Below are 23,538 nucleotides of genomic sequence, written 5' to 3'. Positions count from 1 at the left end.
TTACTCATATGAGATGTAGCAATATTAATTATTGTTCCAGCTTCCTCGAACAAAAAATTGGTGGGTGCGTAGTATATATGTCCTACTCCCTTCGTTCATAAAAGGATATCTCATTTTATCAAAATATATATGTATCTAAATGTGCTTTAGTGTGTAGTTTCATGAAATTTAGACAAGTTTAACACATTCTTTTATGGAAGGAGAGAATACTGTTGCTAATGCACATCTTGTCCTGAGCGCGTCATTCACTAGTTGTGTGAACTGTTGTTGTCGTGGTCTGGTGGAGGTCTTCTCCATGGAAAGAACCAAATGCCGATTCATGGAGGTGAGGTCCTGGAAGCAACTATGCATGCATCGGCGCGTCCATGAGTTAACTAGAAAACGCCATCGTAACTGGGGCTACAGTTTTTAAATAACACGCCCATATGTAAATGTCGCCATGTCGGGATGCTTTGGCTGCAAGTTGGCCACCGGTCTGCACTCATCGCATGCATGCAGTCTCTCGTGGTTTCCCAATACAATTTTTTTTTTTGAAAACCAATATATTAAATCTACAAGCCGCCTCATTAAAAACCTTCCAGTCCTCTTCGGTACCCTGGTAAGGAGGGTAAGGAAAAGAGTGCGTCTGGTACTTGCTGCTTCATAAATTCAGTACAGTTACATCGTTCGGCACATCTGTTAAAACAGATGAAGGAGGGTTACTATCCCAAATACAAAAAATATTAGACTCAAAACTTAATCTAGCTTGATTATGCGCCGTCTTGTTTGCCTCTTTGGGACAATGCTGAAACGATATCCTCCCAATTTTTCGAGCAATTTGAAAACAGTCTGCCAGTATTGCTGCATAAGGGCTCCATAACTCAATTTCTCCGTTGCATGTTGTAATCAAGTCTAAGCTATCAGATTCCACCACTACCAGCGAACATCCAATATTTTCAAGTAACACAAGCCATTTTTCAACGCCATTGCTTCAGCAGTTGCTGGACTTAACATATCCAGTAAAGGCCAAGTCCCGCCTCCAATCGCCTCACCATGATCATTTCTATAACAGTTGCCGCAGCCCCTGAACCATTAGGGAAAAAACATGCATCTATATTAAGCTTGTAATGTCGAGCTGGAGGTTTACTCCATGTTACCACCTTCGGTGTTGCTCTCTGTTCTGCTAGAGAAAAATTCATAGTCAGGGCTTTAATCGAGAATGCTCGAACTGATTGGTGAAGCCACCTTTTCTCCCTTCACTCCTTCTCGCCGCTGCCACCATATATACCAAGCCGCCACCGCCACTGTCTCCTTCAGACTCAGGGAACCAAGTAATGGCGGGTGATTCAAATCTGAGCGTAAGATCTCCTCAAGCACAACACTCCCAGATTTATCCAGTTTTGACCATTGCATGATAAATTCATTCAGCCCTAACGACGTCCAAACCTCCTTTGCTCTGTTACATGTAAAGATCAAGTGCAGAATATCCTCAGCCCCCATCTTACAAATAGGACATTGAGTTGGCACTTTGATATGTCGGTTTGCTAATATAGCCATTCCAGGGACCAAGCCATGCAAAGCTCTCCAGATAATTTTTTTGACTTTAGATGGAACTTGCAGTTTCCAAACAATACAAACCACTGGGAGCGTCTCCGGTATGTGTCTAGTAGGGAAACAAAAGGTTCTCTCGGTTCGTTTGGTGGATGTGCTAATCTGCACCATTTTTTAATAATACATTTTTTCATTAATTCTAGAAATAATACTTATTTTTGTTTTTCTTCAGAAATAATACTGGTTTGGGAGGGCTTTTTCGAGAGGGACTTGTCGGGCCATGCTTCCCTGACTTGTGCAGATCTCAGGGTCAGGATCTGCGCAAAGCGGGCTGGGCACCTATCGGAAAAGGCTTCACCGACCGGGCCCGTCAAGATAGGCTTCCTCGATAGGATGCCACCGGGCTAGGAGCACCCGATTCCGGTGGTTGGGCTACGTGCACCCGACTATCTGACAGTGTTTTTGTTCCCCCTTCCACCTGCCCTTTCCAGTGACCCCTCTCCCGCCAACCCCTTTTACACCAACCTCTTTCCCGCCAATTTATCTTCTCATTTCTCTTTATAAAACTGAACCGCCGGATTGTTTTGAAGTAATTGTGTGCGGTGACCTAGCATACCACTGCATGTTGTAGTACGCAATTCGTTGACATAACGTCACCAATGGAACACCGTTCCACTAGTATTACATCCCTCGGAATGGTACAACAAAAACATAAACGAATCCAAGGCATGTCTATAGAATTACACATAAACTCTTTATAGAAAATCAGCACAGCCTCCTACTTTACAATGAGGTAAAACTGCAAATAAATCTCCAAAAGAATAACTCGTAGACTAAATTATTGCTAAACTCTAGAGTTACTTAGCTTGCTAAAGAACTATGCTAAAACTCTAGCTACTTAGCTACTAGGCTTATGCCCATGGGGTTGCCTCGGTTACATGTTTAGATTGTGCAATATAATTGCATAGATCAGACCCACTGTTACAAAACCGTGCAATAAAAGTAGATCAAACAAAGAACAAAAATATGGATTTTTATGTGGAAACCCCAAACGGGGAAACCACGGAACACACAACGGCGTATTACTATAATTGGGAGTAGTATTACAATACAAGAGAGGACAGACCCTCTACATGCTATCAATATGGTGGAACTCTCTCTCATCTATTCTATGACTACCTGGAACTATATATAGGGGTGGACAATTCTCTTTCTTGACGAATACGGAATAGAATTGCAGATGTGCTACGTCTAGCACGGTTGGCAGGCTGTAGTCCGTTAGGACTCCTTCCATAGTACAACATGTAAATAGATTTCGGGTCATATTCAACAATTAATCTCCACCTTGAGCCGAAATCCCTTGCAACAGTCATATATAGCATTCAACTCCTCAACTAAAGTCATCACAAGTAAACCTTGTGCCTTGAAATGTCCATAGGGCTTATAAACTTCTCATGAAGTCAAATTGAGCAAATCAATCTTGGGTCGTCCAGAAAACAACATAGCTATCAACAAAGCAGAAAAATGAATATGGTTCTCCCATAAAATCCAAAAGTATGAGTCTGTGCTACTGACCTCAGTAGAAAAAGAAACTGCCCAATCATAAGTCATCATATCTCATGTGGTGCCTCAGCGAGCGTATAGCTCATAGTGCAACATCTTGGTGCACATAACATTGTGAAGAACTCATCTCATGGAATCTGAACGTGCTACAAACAGAAAACACAAACCTCGGCAAGAATACTCATACAAGAGCATATGGTACGAAGGGCATCACATACACCAAGAACTGTCGACTTCAAATGGTTAATGAAAAATCCATGACATGGTCAAAATTGTCTCTGTAGAATAATTGTCGAATAAAGGAACCTCAACATGCAATGGAGCTCCAACTCTGCAATAGACCCCTCTTGAAAGAGCAAAGACAACTGAATTGCACTGAAACTTATAGTACCAAATGTTGTAGTATCTAGCAGAAAACAATCTCCTTCTTACACCTCAAATAATCCTCATCACGAACTTAAGTAACAAAGCAAAACCTTCACATGCATAACAACAAAAACTCGGATAGCAAAGAGTATAATGTTGCCTACGAACAGGCATAAAAATTATCTCCTTCCTATTTTTCCTTCTGGTAACTGATTTGTGTTCATGTAATTGCAGCAACATAACATCTGAAAATGTATCCATCATATCTCCTGACAGGCCATAATATAACAAACTCCATCTGCAATTGTGCATCCTCATAATTGGCTTGCACCAACAATCGCTCGCATCTTAGCTTTCATAGGAAAACCTTTGTCACCATCCAGCAACGAAATGTCGAACTTCATGGTAGCCATGAGCAGATTAACATGATTATGACCATATTTGTAATACCTATATGGTGGATCCTTATTCTATGATATTGTGCTATGAGATCTGACCGTATTTTGTGTAAGATGTATTGATAGATGCATATTATGTACCCCGTTTTTAAGTATTTATTCTGATCCAACATCTATGCAAAAGCGTGTGTGGGATGGTGTGTGTATTAGATGAAGTAGCATGGTTTCAGTGATTGAATAGTGACAGCAAATTCATGATCTATTATCGTTTTGCCTTTTCTTTTGCTACCTCGCTAGGGATAAAGTGAATGCATGTGCTATGTTCGTCATGTGACAAAAGTGATAATCTTATTTGGTCAAGGTAGCAATTTGATATTCAAACATCATGTCAAAGTACTTATGGCTATACTATGTTAATTGTTAATACAAGATTGCATGGAGTTTTCCCTTTCTTGTGGAGTATAAGAGAGATGTGTTGCATCTTCTCTATGTTAGGACGTGATGCCCATATGAATGCTTATCTTACTCATGTTATTATTTTGCATTCTCATATATCATTGATGGATTACTATTTGTCCACTACAACTTAAAAGATAAAATAGTCAAGTGAACCCATGAACTCCGGTCCACTTTTTATCATAAGAAACACCTTTATATTGCTTTTATCTTTTTTTATATTTGTTGCACTATTTTAATCCGAACATACACAAATATTTACTTTTCTTATTCATCCAAAACACCAAAAACAATCAACCCCTTAACAATTTTTACTTAGTTACTATATTTTCTCTTGTTTTACTCGCTTTATTTTTACTTGTGTTTTATTTACTTACACGAAACCTTGTGCTTGACAACCACATGGTGGAGTTGGGGACACAAAGCTTTTATTTTACTTTGCAGAATTGCTAGAAGAAGAGAGAAGAGAATACTCTTTGCTCAGTTTCCTGAGAGTTCGATATAACCCTCGAGTCACCCTTGTGGGGAAAATACTTGGAGTCCCAGCAACATCAAATGACAAGAACACAAGTACTCAAGCCCTTCACTCCCAAATTCAAGCAAAGCTACAAAAGCTTATGGGGTAATAAGGGAGGAAGAACAAAGGAAGAAATCTACAAATTAAAAGACTCCAAGATCTAGATATAATATGTTCCCCTCCCAAAGAAAAGATTTTGATTGATGGAAAAGTAGATCTAGATCTCCTCTATCTTTTCCTTTAGAAATATTCAATAATTATAGGATGAATCAATAGACAAGGAAAGATCTTCAAGGTCAGCAATGGAGGAGAGATAGAGAGAGGGGGAAGAGGTGCAACTCATGGGGAAGAAGGCGGCCTTTTGTAGGTCCCCATGAATTTCTGGCTATTGCACATACAAAGGGCTGGATATTTTAGGGTAGGTGAGGGTCGGACATTTCAGGGGGGGTGGCCGTGGACAAAAGGCACTCCAAAGGGCCAAACATCCGGCCCCTTGGAGACTTGAAGATTCGGAGGTAAGCTCCTGTACAATTTTTGGGCCCTTGTATGTGTGTTGGCAGTTGGTCGAAACCCACTCTAGAGGCCCAAAACAGAAATGATCCTTGCCAGTCCAAAACCCCCTACTCACCAAAACTAGCAGAAAGACCTGAACATAAATGATCATAACTTGAGCATCTCCGATTTCGATGAACTTGGGCATGTTTCGAAGATAACAAGAAGCTCTACAAGTTTATGCAGCGAAAAATCATGGTCTAACAAAGGAGTATAAATCCACAAGATGAAATGTTTGACCTCTCTAAAAGAGATGAACCAGAGCTTCTAATGAGAATATCCACGAGATCTAAGTAACCATATGGATAAGAACCAATAAATATGATGAAAACTATGCAAATATTTGAGCTCTCTCCGAACGATACGATCAAGTTACTCACTAGAGAGCCCTCTTGATAGTACGATCAAGTATCCTATAAATCGGTCACCCAACTAACACCACAAGACCGGTAAGAAATAAACCCTACGAAGAAAAAACCTTATCCTTGAGCATACCACTTGAGCTTGATGATGCCGATATTGTATGCTTCAAGATGAGATGCCTTTCTTGATTATGGTTGCGTGGTTGAAGTCTTGCCTCCCCATACCCCAAGATGGGACATCATGTTCTTCGACATATCTTCACATATACATGCTCACCATAAGGATGACGAGTTTAGAGGATGTTATCTCTTTGAGATAGCTCAACTTGTACTCACACTCCATTTCTTCTTTGTTCACGATGTTGATGTCTTGAAGGTACACGTAGAGGTTAGTCCATCTTCTTCTTCTTCAAGACATGCTTCCAACATGCTCAACTTCCATGGCCATTCTTCGGATCACCCCTTGTATATGTTGGCCATCACATGATCTTCTTCACTTTCTTCATATTTTAGTCTTGACACCAAAAAATGGTTCAAGACTAGATTAAGCACAAATCCTACAAATGTAACTCAAGCCAAACATTAGTCCATAAAGATATTGTCATTAATTATCAAAACCATACATGGAGGCTCCATGCACTTTCATATACGATGTAAATGGGCAATTCCAATTACATTAGGAGCAAACCCCAATCATTTGGGTGTCCATGGTAGGACTATCCATACTAAGGCAGACAAATTAGTGAGTTAGTAATAGCGGATGCCTTCGAATGCAGTAGCGACCCATAATTTTCTCACCCATTTCCACACGTACTCACAACATAACAATATACCAAGCATATATATTTGCAATGCACGAAATTCAAATGCACAGTCGCACCCACTCTAATTATAATTCAAACTTTTTTGAACATTTTTTTGAGAAACACAATTTCTTTTGAACATGAAAATGACAAATACTAGCAACAAACATCACAAATATTTGAACTAGCGCTGGAGTCGATCTGAAAACTTGTGCCCCTCGTGTCGACACGGTGGGCATCACGGTCATCAATGCACCTACCAAAGCCATTTGGAAATCTGCCACCAACCTCACTCCCGCGGCCCACCTCATCTCGTGGTTGGTGGATCTCTCGCCGCTGCTTCCTGCACGACCGGTCAATCCTTTCCCCCACAAAGGGTTTCCTCCGCCCATAAAACCCTCGTCTCACCCGCACCATTCCCCATCAACGCCACCTCTCCTCCCAATCCCCAGATCCACCCACCAACCTGCGGTGACCCAGCATACCACTGCATGATGTAGTACGCAAGTCGTTGACATAACACAAGTGAAACACCATTCCACTCATATTACATCCCTCGGAGTGGTACAGCCGAAACATATATATGCGAGTCCAAGGTATGTCTATAGAAGGATACACAAACTGTTTACAGAAGATCAACATAGCCTCATACTTTACATTGAGGTAAAACTTCAAATAAATCTCCAAAAGAACAACTCATAGTCTATGTTATTGCTAACACTAGTTCTAGAGATACTTGGCTTGCTGTAAAATTATATCTACTTAGGTGCCAGTATTAGGGAAATAGTTCCCTTCTATTACTAGTCTAGGTTTCCACTTTAGCTGATGCAAAAGTTGACTCCATTGACTTTATTTATTGGGTTCTCCATCTTGTTGTAGTTGACTCTTTTGTCTTCGAGTTCCACGGTAGTTTCTCCTTCGGTGATTTTGATCTAATAAGGGGGTTCAAAAGGGAGGGAATGAGTACGAGCGTACTCAACAAGTTCATTATAGGAAATAGGTGTATCATGCACTAGCTACAGCCACAGACCAGAAAGTCATACACACATGCAAGTTTTCGTAAATATTTCTTCAAAAGGTTGATTTTATTATGAAAACTATGCCCGCCAGTCTTCACAGGTTGACCGGAACTTCACGAAGTTCCTTTCCTGCCGTGTTCGTAGTTCCCTTCTCGGAACAGGGAGTGACACGCCACAATTTGATACACTCTACAGAGGTGCATTACTTTTCCCATAAGAGACCTTATCCTTGTTGCCATCTGGGTGTACCTTCCCGTCCACACTTCCTTGGTGTGAGGCCCAGTATAAGATCCAACCAATCACTACCTTCTCCGCGACCCTGCATATCCACCCTTTTGTCCATCCGCACATCCCGGGTAGACATCTCCCGATCCTACGGCTTTACACTCGATGTGCTACGGACAATCCATCATAGATGGTAGAGCGCTCTCATCCACATGGATGGGGATTTTAAAGGATTTCCCAACCTACTTTAGTGTTATCACAACATCCAGCCATGCTCTATCAAGTCCGTTGATATGCAGAAGGAAAAAGATACAGCTGACTTCCCCATAGCCATTATAGATCTCATGGTTAATGTGAAATGCACGACGCTAGAATGACTAGACGGCATCGGTGATTAGTCCTAGATGAGTAGAACCCTTGCAATGGAACCTCCACCAATAACACATACCATGGTTCCATTGCCCACCACATAGTCATATTCATAATTTGAAAAGTAACATTTTATTTTTAGTGCAGGAATGTTAACTATATTGCTTTGCGAGTAAATTGATAGAAAATAATCAATATGACATGAGCAAGAGTGAACTTGCCTTTCTTGACTGCAAGATTATGCAGGCAAAAGTTTTGATACGTGATAACTCCAAATTCTAAAATACCATCATTGTTCGGTAATGACAATGTTTAAAGAAATGGCAAAGATGCTATAATGCATAATATGAGATGCAATCGGCCCGAGCGTAACTTAACCCCGATGATTTAGGATTGAGTGAGTTGTAAAGATTTCTTTATGGTGTGTTGCACTTTTAGAGTTGTTCCATAGACAAGGTTCTTATTAGGGTTTGGTTATTTTAGCATCATAAACAAGTCGTACAATGAACACACAAAGGAATAGTAGTTGACACAATCTTAATAGGTGATGCGTGTAGTTGACACGTCCGTTGGGAACCCCAAGAGGAAGGTGTGATGCGCACAGCGGCAAGTTTCCCTCAGTAAGAAACCAAGGTTTAATCGAACCAGTAGGAGTCAAGAAGCACGTTGAAGGTTGATGGCGGCGGGATGTAGTGCGGCGCAACACCGTAGATTCCGGCGCCAACGTGGAACCCGCACAACACAACCAAAGTACTTTGCCCCAACGAAACAGATGAGGTTGTCAATCTCACCGGCTTGCCGTAACAAAGGATTAACCGTATTGTGTGGAAGATGATTGTTTGCAGAGAAAATAGTAAAAACAAGTATTGCAAGCAGATTTGTATTTCAAGATTAAAGAATGGACCGGGGTCCACAGCTCACTAGAGGTGTCTCTCCCATAAGATAAAAGCATGTTGGGTGAACAAATTACAATCGGGCAATTGACAAATAGAGAGGGCATAACAATGCACATACATGACATGATAAGTATAGTGAGATTTAATTGGGCATTACGACAAAGTACATAGACCGCCATCCAACCGCATCTATGCCTAAAAAGTCCACCTTCAGTGTTATCATCCGAACCCCTCCAAGCATTAAGTTGCTAAGCAACGTACAATTGCATTAAGTATGGTGCGTAATGTAATCAACAACTACATCCTCTGACATAGCGCCAATGTTTTATCCCTAGTGGCAACAAAGACAACACAACCTTAGAACTTTCTCGTCACTCGTCCTGTGTGTCAATGCAGCATGAACCCACTATCGAGCATAAATACTCCCTCTTGGAGTTAAAAGTAAAAACTTGGCCAGAGCCTCTACTAGAAACGGAGAGCATGCAAGATCATAAACAACACATATGTAATAACTTGATAATTAACATGACATGGTATTCTCTATCCATCGGATCCCGACAAACACAACATATAGAATTACGGATAGATGATCTTGATCATGTTAGGCAGCTCACAAGATCCAACAATGAAGCACAATGAGGAGAAGACAACCATCTAGCTACCGCTATGGACCCATAGTCCAGGGGTGAACTACTCACTCATCACTCCGGAGGCGACCATGGCGGTGTAGAGTCCTCCGGGAGATGAATCCCCTCTCCGGCAGGGTGCCGGAGGAGATCTCCGTAATCCCCCGAGATGGGATCGGCGGCGGCGGCGTCTCGCAAGGTTTTCCGTATCGTGGTTTTTCGCATCGTGGGTTTCGCGACGGAGGCTTTAAGTAGGCGGAAGGGCAGAGTCGGGGCCGACGAGGGGCCACACCATAGGGCGGCGCGGCCCCCCTGGGCCGCGCCGCCATGTGGTGTCGCCACCTCGTGGCCCCACTTCGTATGTTCTTCGGTCTTCTCGGAAGCTCCGTGGAAAAATAGGCCCCCGGGTCTTCGTTTCGTCCAATTCCGAGAATATTTCGTTACTAGGATTTCTGAAACCAAAAACAGCAGTAAAACAGGAACCGGCACTTCGGCATCTTGTTAATAGGTTAGTTCCGTAAAATGCACGAATATGACATAAAGTGTGCATAAAACATGTAGGTATCATCAATAATATGGCATAGAACATAAGAAATTATCGATACGTCGGAGACGTATCAAGCATCCCCAAGCTTAGTTCCGCTCGTCCCGAGCAGGTAAAACGATAACAAAGATAATTTCTGAAGTGATATGCCATCATAACCTTGATCATACTATTTGTAAACATATGTAGTGGATGCAGCGATCAAAACAATGGTAATGACATGAGTAAACAAGTGAATCATAAAGCAAAGACTTTTCATGAATAGTACTTCAAGACAAGTATTAATAAGTCTTGCATAAGAGTTAACTCATAAAGCAATAAATCAAAGTAAAGGTATTGAAGCAACACAAAGGAAGATTAAGTTTCAGCGGTTGCTTTCAACTTGTAACATGTATATCTCATGGATAATTGTCAACATAGAGTAATATAACAAGTACAATATGCAAGTATGTAGGAATCAATGCACAGTTCACACAAGTGTTTGCTTCTTGAGGTGGAGAGAGATAGGTGAACTGACTCAACATAAAAGTAAAGAGAATGGTCCTTCAAAGAGGAAAGCATCGATTGCTATATTTGTGCTAGAGCTTTTATTTTGAAAACATGAAACAATTTTGTCAACGGTAGTAATAAAGCATATGAGTTATGTACATTATATCTTACAAGTTGCAAGTCTCATGCATAGTATACTAATAGTGCCCGCACCTTGTCCTAATTAACTTGGACTACCGGATCTTTGCAATGCACATGTTTTGACCAAGTGTCACAATGGGGTACCTCCATGCCGCCCGTACAAAGGTCTAAGGAGAAAGCTCGCATTTTGGATTTCTCGCTTTTGATTATTCTCAACTTAGACATCCATACCGGGACAACATGGACAACAGATAATGGACTCCTCTTTAATGCATAAGCATGTGGCAACAATTATTATTCTCATATGAGATTGAGGATATATGTCCAAACCGAAACTTCCACCATGAATCATGGCTTTAGTTAGCGGCCCAAAGTTCTTCTCTAACAATATGCATGCTCCAACCATGAAGGTGGTAGATCTCTCTTGCTTCGTACAAGACGGACATGCATAGCAACTCACATGATATTCAACAAAGAATAGTTGATGGCGTCCCCGTAAACATGGTTATCGCACAACAAGCAACTTAATAAGAGATAAAGTGCATAAGTACATATTCAATACCACAATAGTTTTTAAGCTATTTGTCCCATGAGCTATATATTGCAAAGGTGAATGATGGAATTTTAAAGGTAGCACTCAAGCAATTTACTTTGGAATGGCGGATAAATACCATGTAGTAGGTAGGTATGGTGGACACAAATGGCATAGTGGTTGGCTCAAGTATTTTGGATGCATGAGAAGTATTCCCTCTCGATACAAGGTTTAGGCTAGCAAGGTTATTTGAAACAAACACAAGGATGAACGGTACAGCAAAACTCACATAAAAGACATATGGTAAACATTATAAGACTCCATACCGTCTTCCTTGTTGTTCAAAACTCAATACTAGATGTTATCTAGACTCTAGAGAAACCAAATATGCAAACCAAATTAGCAAGCTCTAAGTATTTCTTCATTAATGGGTGCAAAGTATATGATGCAAGAGCTTAAACATGAGCACAACAATTGCCAAGTATCAAATTATCCAAGACATTTTAGAGTTACTACATGTAGCATTTTCCAATTCCAACCATATAACAATTTAACGAAGAAGAAACTTCGCCATGAATACTATGAGTAGAGCCTAAGGACATATTTGTCCATATGCTACAGCGGAGCGTGTCTCTCTCCCATAAAGTGAATGCTAGGATCCATTTTATTCAAACAAAACAAAAAACAAAAACAAACCGACGCTCCAAGCAAAGTACATAAGATGTGACCGAATAAAAATATAGTTTCAGGGGAGGAACCTGATAATGTTGTCGATGAAGAAGGGGATGCCTTGGGCATCCCCAAGCTTAGACGCTTGAGTCTTCTTAGAATATGCAGGGGTGAACCACCGGGGCATCCCCAAGCTTAGAGCTTTCACTCTCCTTGATCATATTGCATCATACTCCTCTCTTGATCCTTGAAAACTTCCTCCACACCAAACTCGAAACAACTCATTAGAGGGTTAGTGCATAATAAAAATTCACATGTTCAGAGGTGACACAATCATTCTTAACACTTCTGGACATTGCATAAAGCTACCGGACATTAGTGGATCAAAGAAATTCATCCAACATAGCAAAAGAGGCAATGCGAAATAAAAGACAGAATCTGTCAAAACAGAACAGTCCGTAAAGATGGATTTTATTAGGCCACCAGACTTGCTCAAACGAAAATGCTCAAATTGAATGAAAGTTGCGTACATATCTGAGGATCATGCTCGTAAATTGGCTTAATTTTCTGAGCTACCTACAGGGAGATAGACCCAGATTCGTGACAAGCAAAGAAATCTGGAACTGCGCAGTAATCCAAATCTAGTACTTACTTTTCTATCAAAGACTTTACTTGGCACAACAAAACATAAAACTAAGATAAGGAGAGGTTGCTACAGTAGTAAACAACTTCCAAGACACAAATATAAAACAAAAATACTGGAGTAAAAACATGGGTTGTCTCCCATAAGCGCTTTTCTTAACGCCTTCAGCCTAGGCGCGTAAAGTGTATACTCAAGTAACATCGAGAGATGAAGCATCAACATCATAATTTGTTCTAATAATAGAATCATAAGGTAACTTCATTCTCTTTCTAGGGAAGTGTTCCATACCTTTCTTGAGAGGAAATTGATATTTAATATTACCTTCCTTCATATCAATAGTAGCACCAACGGTTCGAAGAAAAGGTCTTCCCAATATAATGGGGCAAGATGCATTGCATTCAATATCCAAGACAACAAAATCAACGGGGACAAGGTTATTGTTAACCATAATATGAACATTATCAACTTTCCCCAAAGGTTTCTTTTTAGCATTATCAGCCGAGATTAACATCCAAATAACAATTTTTCAATGGTGGCAAGTCAAGCATATCATAGACTTTTTTAGGCATAACGTAAATACTTGCACCAAGATCACATAAAGCATTACAATCAAAATCTTTGACTCTCATTTTAATGATGGGCTCCCAACCATCCTCTAGCTTTCTAGGAATAGAAGTTTCAAGTTTTAGTTTCTCTTCTCTAGCTTTTATGAGAGCATTTGTAATATGTTTTGTGAAAGCCAAATTTATAGCACTAGCATTGGGACTCTTAGCAAGTTTTTGCAAGAACTTTATAACTTCAGAGATGTGGCAATCATCAAAATCTAAATCATTACAATCTAAAGCAATGGGATTATCATCCCCAAGGTTGGAAAAAATTTCAGCAGCTTTATCACAAGCAGCTTCAGTAGCTTTAGCAGCTTCAGTAATTTTGCGCGCTTTGCACTAGGAGTAGAAGCATTGCCAACACCAATTATTTTACCATTGATAGTAGGAGGTGCAGCAACATATGAATCATTAGCATTGCTAGTGGTGGTAATAGTCCAAACTTTAGCTACATTTTCCTTTTTAGCTAGTTTTTCATTTTCTTCTCTATCCCACCTAGCACGCAGCTCAGCCATTAATCTTATATTCTCATTAATTCTAACTTGGATGGCATTTGCTGTAGTAACAATTTTATTTTCAATATCCCTATTAGGCATAACTTTCGATTTCAAAAGATCAACATCAGTAGGCAAGACTATCAACTCTAGAAACAAGAATATCAATTTTATTGAGCTTTTCCTCAACAGTATTTGTTAAAGGCAGCTTTGTGTACTAATAAATTCTTTAAGCATGGCTTCAAGTCCAGGGGGTGTATTCCTATTATTGTTGTAAGAATTCCCATAAGAATTAGCATAACCGTTACCATTATTATAAGGATATGGCCTATAGTTATTACTAGAATTGTTCCGATAAGCATTGTTGTTGAAATTATTATTTTTAATGAAGTTTACATCAACATGTTCTTCTTGGGCAACCAATGAAGCTAATGGAACATTATTAGGATCAACATTAGTCCTATCATTCGCAAGCATAGACATAATAGCATCAACCTTATCATTCAAGGAAGAGGATTCTTCAACAGAATTTACCTTCTTACCTTGTGGAGCTCTTTCCGTGTGCCATTCAGAGTAATTAACCATCATATTATCAAGAAGCTTTGTTGCTTCACCAAGAGTGATGGACATAAAGGTACCTCCAGCAGCTGAATCCAATAAATTCCGCGAAGAAAAATTTAGTCCCGCATAGAAGGTTTGGATGATCATCCAAGTAGTCACTCCATGGGTTGGGCAATTTTTAACCAGAGATTTCATTCTTTCCCAAGCTTGAGCAACATGTTCATTATCCAATTGTTTAAAATTCATTATGCTACTCCTCAAAGATATAATTTTAGCAGGGGGATAATATCTACCAATAAAAGCATCCTTGCATTTAGTCCATGAATCAATACTATTCTTAGGCAGTAGATAGCAACCAATCTTTAGCTCTTCCTCTTAATGAGAAAGGGAACAATTTTAATTTTATAATGTCACCATCTACATCTTTATATTTTTGCATTTCACATAGTTCAACAAAATTATTGAGATGGGCAAGCAAGATCATCGTAACTAACACTGTAAAATTGCTCTCGCATAACAAGATTAAGTAAAGCAGTGTTTAATTTCAAAGAATTCTGCCGTAGTAGCAGGTGGAGCAATAGGTGTGCATAAGAAATCATTATTATTTGTGCTAGTGAAGTCACACAACTTAGTATTTTCAGGGTTGGCCATTTTAGCAATAGTAAATAAAGCAAACTAGATAAAGTAAATGCAAGTAAACTAATTTTTTTGTGTTTTTGATATAGCAAACAAGACAAGTAAATAAAGTAAAGCTAGCAACTAATTTTTTTGTGTTTTGATATAATGCAGCAAACAAAGTAGTAAATAAAATAAAGCAAGACAAAAACAAAGTAAAGAGATTGAGAAGTGGAGACTCCCTTGCAGCCGTGTCTTGATCTCCCCGGCAACGGCGCCGTAAAAGATGCTTGATGGCGTGTATTTCACACGTTCGTTGGGCAACCCCAAGAGGAAGGTATGATGCGCACAGCAGCAAGTTTTCCCTCGTAAAGAAACCAAGGTTTATCGAACCAGGAGGAGCCAAGAAGCACGTTGAAGGTTGATGGCGGCGGGATGTAGTGCGGCGCAACACCGTAGATTCCGGCGCCAACGTGGAACCCGCACAACACAACCAAAGTACTTTGCCCCAACGAAACAAAGGAGGTTGTCAATCTCACCGGCTTGCCGTAACAAAGGATTAACCGTATTGTGTGGAAGATGATTGTTTGCAGAGAAAATAGTAAAAACAAGTATTGCAAGCAGATTTGTATTTCAAGCATTAAAGAATGGACCGGGGTCCACAGCTCACTAGAGGTGTCTCTCCCATAAGATAAAAGCATGTTGGGTGAACAAATTACAGTCGGGCAATTGACAAATAGAGAGGGCATAACAATGCACATACATGACATGATAAGTATAGTGAGATTTAATTGGGCATTACGACAAAGTACATAGACCGCCATCCAACCGCATCTATGCCTAAAAAGTCCACCTTCAGAGTTATCATCCGAACCCCTCCAAGCATTAAGTTGCTAAGCAACAGTACAATTGCATTAAGTATGGTGCGTAATGTAATCAACAACTACATCCTCTGACATAGCGCCAATGTTTTATCCCTAGTGGCAACAAGACAACACAACCTTAGAACTTTCTCGTCACTCGTCCTGGTGTCAATGTGCATGAACCCACTATCGAGCATAAATACTCCCTCTTGGAGTTAAAAGTAAAAACTTGGCCGGAGCCTCTACTAGTAACGGAGAGCATGCAAGATCATAAACAACACATATGTAATAACTTGATAATTAACATGACATGGTATTCTCTATCCATCGGATCCCGACAAACACAACATATAGAATTACAGTATAGATGATCTTGATCATGTTAGGCAGCTCACAAGATCCAACAATGAAGCACAATGAGGAGAAGACAACCATCTAGCTACCGCTATGGACCCATAGTCCAGGGGTGAACTACTCACTCATCACTCCGGAGGCGACCATGGCGGTGTAGAGTCCTCCGGGAGATGAATCCCCTCTCCGGCAGGGTGCCGGAGGAGATCTCCGTAATCCCCCGAGATGGGATCGGCGGCGGCGGCGTCTCGCAAGGTTTTCCGTATCGTGGTTTTTCGCATCGTGGGTTTCGCGACGGAGGCTTTAAGTAGGCGGAAGGGCAGAGTCGGGGGCCGACGAGGGGCCCACACCATAGGGCGGCGCGGGCCCCCTTGGCCGCGCCGCCATGTGGTGTCGCCACCTCGTGGCCCCACTTCGTATGTTCTTCGGTCTTCCGGAAGCTCCGTGGAAAAATAGGCCCCCGGGTCTTCGTTTCGTCCAATTCCGAGAATATTTCGTTACTAGGATTTCTGAAACCAAAAACAGCAGTAAAACAGGAACCGGCACTTCGGCATCTTGTTAATAGGTTAGTTCCAGAAAATGCACGAATATGACATAAAGTGTGCATAAAACATGTAGGTATCATCAATAATATGGCATAGAACATAAGAAATTATCGATACGTCGGAGACGTATCAATAGGTAAGAAGCAGTTGTCAGTTTTAGGTTTTATAGTGAATGGTTGGTGATTACTTATATTATACTTCAAAAGAATAACTTTTGAAGAACATACTATTTAAGAAATAATAAGTATTACAAGTAAGAACTATTTGTTTCTATGGTTTGCTTGATATTTACTTCAAAATAATAACTTTTGAATAACAAGTTTAATAAATAAAAAGACTACTGCAATTAGGAGCTATGTTCTAGAGTTTATTATTGGATTCATTTAATTCACTACTAGGGACTAGTTGGTTCTTAAGTAGAATGGGTCTATATACATCAAGTATTGGCAGATTTATTACTATGGTTGAGCATAAGTATCATATCAAAGGATGGTTATCAAGGTGGTGCCATGAGTTAAACATTAGGTTTACTATGAATTTTCATTTGCTTCACTAAGTAATTAACAATGGGTTCCTAAATTAGGTGGTTCATAATCCTCAAGTAAGGTTTAGTTGAGTAGGAGCATGTAAGGTGAATTACTATGGAATGTTAGTATTATGGTTCTACTAAGGTATGATGGTTAAGGTTGATTCCCATGGTGTGGTATTTAAGGAATGGTGATCAATGATGTTACTATGAGAGTAACAAGTTAGGGTTTACACCTAGGTGGTACTAATTGGTTACATAAGGTATTATTCAAGGATTAAAGTATGAAGTGATAACTTCATTTGCATTTGAGTTAATAATGTATTAATAAAATATGAGCATGTTTTTATTTGCTTGGTTTAGTACTATGACGAAGGTTAATTGGCATATGATCACATGTTATAAATAACTAGGTTTTAGAGTTGAAAACAATTTGGGATGATCACATAAAATAATGAGATCAAGTTCCTACTTATATTAGAACTAGGTTTCTAAATTGTGATACAATTCCTGAAATAATAATTGGCAATAGAGTTTAAGTTACTAATTATTTGAAATAAATTAATAATAGCCTTATCATGTTATTTTAAAAGATTTAATAATTAAGATAAATATTATTTAGGTTTAACTCAGGAATTAGGGTTGTATAGTTGTCATTAAATTTTAAAATGATAACTTGTTTATGTTGACTGCCAAAACCCACCGGCGGGCAGCGGCCTTGTCAACACTGTAGAGCCGGGAAGAGCCTAGAGCTGCGGCTGGCTGAGACCCCTCCGAGCGACGGCCCGCAATGCTCTTCTGGTCACACGCGGCGTTGCGAAGTGCAAGGGCGTGCCACCTGACCTATACCCGGTCGGAAGGTGATGAGGATGCCTCGCTTAGTTTCCGCAGTGGCATACATGTAAACGTTAAATACGAGCCTCGATCGGCTCTCAGGTTATCCCCGTGAATCGGCTCAAAGAGCCGATCCACCCATGATCCGTACGGGGTGCACGAATACTTGGTGGTCCCGCTTGATCAAGATGAAGCTAATGAGATCTACGACGATTTAGGGTTTTCACCGCATAATCGGATCATCCTACTCCAGGTTGGGCCTTGCGGCCACGCACGGTGCTCGTAGTCCGATCCTAAACAAGGCCAAAAACCAACATGAAGTTGATCCTAGGAACATCCCGTTTAGGACTTGCGAACGCCACCCTACGTGCCACCGGATCCTCCCCCTTTGTAAGGCCTAACTATTGCGGATATTAAACTAATCCTTGTAGAACAAGGAGCAATCGTAACGGATCAGATCTACTAAATAATAATCAAGCGGGTGCCGCCCCACGCCCGAGACAGGCGTGAGGGCGGCTAGATATGCAAGGGTTGCACTACGTAAGCATGCTTAAACGAAGAACAATGCTAACCCTAACACATCTAATGATAACTACGTTGCTCGCCATCAAAAACACTTCAAGCACGAGCAACGCATGGAACAACGTGAGCTTAGTGCTACCTAGATCGCAAGATGCGATCTAGGCAGCATGTCGCTTACTCGATAGAAACCCTCGAGACGAAGGAGTTGGCGATGCGCCGAGATTGGTTTGTTTTGGGGTTGAACGTGAGTTGTTGTTTATTCCATAAACCCTAGGTACATATTTATAGTCCAGCGGACTTTCTAATGTGGGCGTGCACCAAACCGTGCACGAGTAAGATTCTACTTTCTAAACTAAGATACGATCTAATATGTTACGTATACAAGGGCAATTAAGCCCAACTTGGTATAACAGGCCGATTCACGTAATCCTCCATGTATACTTCCTTCAAGCCCATCTCGATTGCGGCCCACCTCCGACTCGGTTAAATTCTGGTGATAACACATGCCCCCTCGGTTTTGGAAATGGTATTTCCAAAATCATTACGCTTTCTTTCGTCGGGTCATGTCGTGCGTAACCGTCGCAAGATCCCTCATGATGATGCCTTGCCTTCTCAACTTCTCCGCGTGACCTGGCAGTTTTTTTTCTTTTTAGGCACCACTTCCTCGGAACCGCTGTGGTATTGAATTTCCACCATATCCTCCTTCGATTTAACCGCTCTGAACAGTTCTTCTTTGTATCTCCTCCGCATTAGCACTCCAAAAACCCTCCCAGCCACCATGTCTTCCTCCTCCTCTGCCCCATCGGATCTTGCCAGCCAATCCTCCACGTCCCGTGAGCCGACGCCGAGTACAACGCGGCGGCGGTCCACGCGGCCAACACCCGCCGCGCCATTGCGGCCGGGGAGGAGTCAGACCACGACTTCTCCATCTGGTCCGAGGACGACCAGTCCTTGACGGACGGGGAGAGCGACCTCCGCCTCCTCACCGTTGGGGAATCGGAGGAGGAGGGTGAAGACGACAGCTTCTCCTGCGACTTCCTCTCTTCCGGGGAGGAGGAGGAGCAGGAAGAGGAAGAAGAGGACGATGACGAAAGCTCCTCCGACGAGCCGCCGGCCAAGCGGTTCTGCCCTTGGCCGGGCAATCTTAGCGACTTCGACAGCGACGAGGACGACGCTGACAAAGAAGATGAAGACAACGAGGGCCCGGTCGGTGGCCATTGGAGCGACGACGAGCCCGCCGGGAGCAGCGCCGATAGTGGCGACGACGGCGGCGACGAGGCGATGATGGCCCATAGATAGGACCTCTAGAATAGGGCCGTAGAAGTAGATGGGGCAATGGATCCCCTAGTATTTCCCTTTTGAGAGCAATCAGCTCTTTATGTAAGAAATCTCATCTTAATCAATGAAGAACTTTTCCCAATCTTGATTTTGCCGATTCCTTTTAATTGAGCCGATTCTCTCTGCTACTGACCTTGCCGATTCGTCCCCTTTGCCAATGCGTAATGAGCCGCTCGCACCGCATCGGTCCTTTGAAATTCACCCTTCTCTTCTTCACCTGATGATTTTCTAAATCGTCGGAAAATGCAGGATCTTCGAGAAAACCTTCGAACTTTTCCAACCAAACCCAATAATCCTTTTCAGTACCCATCATTGTGAAGAAGGTTGCAATGAAGGATCAGCCGATGGTATCCCCATCGGCTCTTTAAACAGAGCATCCACTAGGCCTGCTCTGCTGCCCCCCGAGCCTCACTCGAGGCGAGAATGTCAGAGAGAATGCGCCACAGCCGATCCTCTTCCTTCCTCCGACAGCTGATAATCCTCCGTTTCAGCTGAACTAACCCCACAGATTGGAAATCCTGGATTTGGTGGAGGCTTGATAATCATCGCACAACTAGAGTCGATGGCTACGCATCGGCTGTTATATCCTTAAGTCGATGCCTGCTGCATCGGCTATGTTCGAAAATTTTCGAATTTTCACTTTTTTTGTTTTTGTTTTTACGGCCGACCTGTGCATCGGCCATGCTTCCGTTGCATATCCTCGTATTTTATCTACCTGGGTGCCCCCCGAGCCGATTCTGTCAAGAGAATTGATGGTATCGGCTCATGTTGGATAACATGTTGAACCCGATGCGAATGGTGGGTGAGGATAATTTTGGCCGATTGTCTGGAATCGGCCTCCACGTTGCTTCGCTCGTTGAAGGTTTTGTAAGTTCCCTTCATAAGTTTTGGGGCCGATCACAAGGATCAGCCTCTCCCGGTTTGCTCATTGGTTTGATCTTGCTACTTGGTCGGCCGGATGAAACCAACCCAACCTCTCGACTTGATGCGCTTGCTCGTCGTCCACCTTGAGTGCTCCGTAGAGTCGTGGAGGCGCTACGCTCCGTCAGGCAAGACGAGTACCATGTTTGTGCCAGCCGATGTCTCATCATCGGCTTTCCTCTCGTTTAGGGCGCCACTCCATTTTCCGTGGGCGACCCTCTTCATCCAGGGCTCGCCGAACCTTTGCGTGCCGCATCGGGCCGTGCCTTCCTTAGCGTATGCGGTACAACCTCTCGGCTTCCTCTAGGCCGCGCAATCGCCGAACCCTCGCGCTTTTGGGAACGGCTGAGTCCGTCGTGGCACCACCTTGGCCGGTGGTACCTATCTTCTTCCACTTCTCCCTCGTCTTCCGAATCCTCAAGATCTGCCCAACGAGGTGACTCAGCCGCGTTTGCTTTGTGGCGGGAGAGGCCCTAGGCGCTCGAACACGGACACGTTGGTCGCCTCCTTCTTTTTCTCGATTGCATTCTCGGGCAATTGCCGATTGTGGGCAATCGGCTCATTCCTCGAATCCCAGCCAGTTGTCCGAAGAAGGGGCAGTCCCAATGCCTCGGCGTTGTCATCTTGCTCCCTTGATGCTTCCGTGGCACAGCCGCTCGTGCTCCTCCTCATCGCGATCCTCGCCGACGATATCTTCTCGGCTTCTCTAGCCGCACGATCTCCTCTATCATCGTAATCGGACCGTCGGCGTTGGTCATACCGACTCACATATTTGTTGAGGAGGTGATCGAGAGGGGTCGCTGGTATCTTATATTCTTCACCTCTCCTCTCGTGACATAGCGCTTGCCATCATGATCGGAGCCGATCGCGTGGAGCGGCCTCCTCTCGTATCCTTGCTATGAGAGCAACTGCCCTCATCTCCATCTTTGCCGCAGTGGTTTCCAGTGTCCTACCATGTTGATGCCGAACGAGGGACCCGGGCCGGCAACCTTCGTGGTAGGTGATTCTCCACCATGTTAACGCGTGGGAAGGGTTGGGTGTCGACCTTCATGGCATACTGGTTGAAAATTAGCCGCCTCTTCTCTATCGCCGCTTGGATGTGCCGACGCCACACCCGTGCAGCCGTTGGTGGCATGGGAAAGCGAGTTGTGGAACTTGCAGCACGGCTTTCCGCTTAGCTCCTTCGTCGTGGGGAACTTGAGACCTTCAGGAATCGTCAACCGCTTCTCCTTGAGCAGGAGGTCGAAGATTTGTTCCGTCTTGGTTATGTCAAAATCAAATCCCCGGGCGGCCCCGGTGGCTTTACCCATTTGCAGGCCACGGGGTTCCCCCCGAGTCCACTCGCCCATCGCTATCTCTTGGCCTCCCGCAGCACTTCATCTTCCTCCGTATCGACCATAACTACCGCACGCTTGAACTTGTCTTGGTACAGTCGGGGTGGCGCTGTTCATATGCCGATAGTTTCGAACCATGTGCGCCACCGAGGGATAATCTGCTTGGGAGGCCATGTCCTTGAGCCGTGTTGCAAGGCCTCGCTACCGCTAACTCGATCGCTTCCTTTTCAGTTATACGAACCGAATAACATCGGTTCCTAAGATTCCCGAAGCGCCGGATGTATTCCGTCACCGTTTCCCCGCGCTTCTCGACGTAGTTGTGCTAGATCGGCAATGCCGCACTCGAAGCTTCTGAATGGTATTGCATATGGAACTGTTCTTCCAATTGCTTCCAAGACCGGATGGAGTTTGGTCGGCAAAGAGGTGTACCATCCAAAAGCCGATCCCGTGAGGGACCGTGAAAAGAGCCTCACGCGTAGCTGATCCGACACCGAAGCCGGTCCTAGTTGAGCCAAATATCGGCCGACGTGCTCGATGGAGCTGGAGCCATCTCGATCCACCGAATTTGGAGAAGTCGTGAGCCGATATTTAGGTGGCAGCGGGATCATCTCGTAATCGCTCGTGGTACGGCTTGGAATAGCCGATCGCTCTTCTTTTCTGACATCATGCCGAATCGGTCTCTCGGCATGGTACCGATCCGATCCGCCGTGCCGGCCGTAGGAGTTGCACTCAAGATTCGCCGGGTGGCGTACTTGGCCTGCCATGTTTGCTTTTCCGCGCTCGAGCCACTCGCAGGAGCTGGGCTCGGGAGTTTCGTCGGTGTGGCGCGATGTAGTTAGCCACGTCGCTCGCTCGTCGCCGACTTTCCTCCTCGTCTTCGCCGGAGTCCCCGATGTTGTGGCCTGGTTTGTGAGTGCCTGGGCCACCGCAATCCGGCACATACATGCACGCGTATCCATGAGGGATCTCCTTAGGCGCCTCCATTAAGAACTCGGTAGTCACTAGGGTCGCCACCAATCCTCGTAGACGAGGAATGCCTGCAGTAGTCGGCACTTCAGCAAGGTGCCGCCAACGCATATGGCAGCCGTGGACTGGACCGGAATGGCAACTCTCCTTGATGAGTCCCGAGAGCTGGTCCCGACGGCGAGCACCGGTGGCTCATGATCTCTCGGATCACGCGCGAGCGACACGCTCCAACACGTTGACCAAGTTCTCGCAGTGGCGGTGGAGCGAGTGAGCCACCGTGTAGTTGATCTCCTCGCCGCGCACCTCGGTGCGTTCCTCCGACGGGGTAGAGAGGTCTATCCCATCGAGCGCACCTTGCGGTGA

At 43.3% G+C, this 23,538-nt stretch overlaps 1 protein-coding gene across 1 annotated transcript in view; it reads right to left on the bottom strand.

The window, feature by feature from the left end:
- Positions 1-23,538, bottom strand: part of LOC124689500 (wall-associated receptor kinase 2-like) — a 30,665-nt gene that overhangs the window by 6,627 nt on the left and 500 nt on the right. The gene's annotated exons all lie outside the window — the stretch shown is intronic.

Source organism: Lolium rigidum, chromosome 2 (assembly GCF_022539505.1).
Source record: "Lolium rigidum isolate FL_2022 chromosome 2, APGP_CSIRO_Lrig_0.1, whole genome shotgun sequence".
NCBI lineage: Eukaryota > Viridiplantae > Streptophyta > Magnoliopsida > Poales > Poaceae > Lolium > Lolium rigidum.
Note: the sequence above shows the minus strand (reverse complement) of the source record. Positions and strands in the feature narration are given on the sequence as shown.